The sequence below is a fragment of the Quercus suber genome, unplaced genomic scaffold (assembly GCF_002906115.3).
Source record: "Quercus suber isolate HL8 unplaced genomic scaffold, Cork oak 2.0 scaffold_23, whole genome shotgun sequence".
In the NCBI taxonomy this organism is placed as follows: Eukaryota; Viridiplantae; Streptophyta; class Magnoliopsida; order Fagales; family Fagaceae; genus Quercus; species Quercus suber.
The window spans coordinates 2,315,433-2,316,815 of record NW_027069488.1 but is presented as its reverse complement, the minus strand read 5'-3'; positions in this window follow the sequence as shown (position 1 = coordinate 2,316,815).

Genomic DNA, 1,383 nt, shown 5'->3' with positions numbered 1-1,383 from the left:
TTTATATTGATTATGTAGTTGGTTTACACAATATATATATATATATATATATATATTATACATGTAGTGATTTTTTGTGTATACGAAATACAAGAAAACGTTTTTAGTTCATTTTTAAGGTCAATACCAAATACAGGAAAATGAGATTTTTTATTTTTTTTTTTTGAAAAATGACCAATTTTCCACACACACACCAAAAAAAAAAAAAAAAAAAAAAGGAGCATTACGTAGGGTTTTTGAGTGTTTTGGATTTTCATTTTTGTTTCTAGTATGAAGGGCTTTTTTGGGGGTTTTTAAAAAATTAAATAATTAAATAGAATAATAATAATTGTGGAAAATTTTAAATCCTATCAAATGAGTTGACAAAATTTTATAAGGTTAACTAAGTTTCGGTTTTATACTACCATATACAGATAATATAAATTTCAAGTTTTTAAAAATAAGTAAATAGTTTTTATCTTTTTTTTATATAAGAGTTTTTTATCTAATATTATCCAAATAAGATTTCGAAAATAAGCAATTTTCAAAGTATACTAAAGGTGTGTTTGGATACCGCTTATTTTGCTGAAACTGAAAAATTATTGCTGAAAAGACTTTAGATAAAAGTAAAAGTTAATTAAAATAGTACAGTAAGACCCATGAATAGTGCCAAAAAGAGCAATAGAGCTTATGAATAGTAGCAAAAATAAACTAAATAGTAAAATAATTTTCATTTTTCGTTCTAACCCAAATGCACACAAGTCAAACAAAACTTCAATTAGAAAGATTAAAAAGAATCAAACAAGCCCGAATCTTTAAAATACTTACATATATCCTCTCAAAAATAAATAAAAATAAAAATCTAAAATAAATGGTCCCCTCGAAGCAGCCCACGGTAGACCCCTGAATAAGTACCTTTGGCAAATTTCATGGCCAAATCCATGAATTTTCACCCTGGTCTCTTTGGAAAGTCAAAAAAGGTTAGCGCAAAAAATAAGTTGGTTTAGAAGCTCGCCAGACCACAGAAATGGAGATTTTGTTTGTGCTTTTCATCGTTGACTTTGGAGAAGGCTACAATGGGTGTCCCGAATTACGGTGTGGAGAAGATGGCCCAGCCATACGATTTCCTTTCCTACTCAAAGATAGGCAGCCAGATCAGCAGTGTGGCTATCCTGGCTTTGATCTCTACTGCTCTGATAATAATGATATGGTGCTCGAGCTGCCTACCTCAGTAAATGCCTTTGTCAAACACATTGATTACAAATCTCAGTCAATTATAGTAACTGACTCAGATAATTGCTTTCCATGGAAAATTCAGTGACTCAATTTATCTCTCTCCTTTCCAATTCGTAAGTTCTCCTTCTGACTATCCCCTTTTCAATTTTTTTTTTTTTTTTTTTTTTT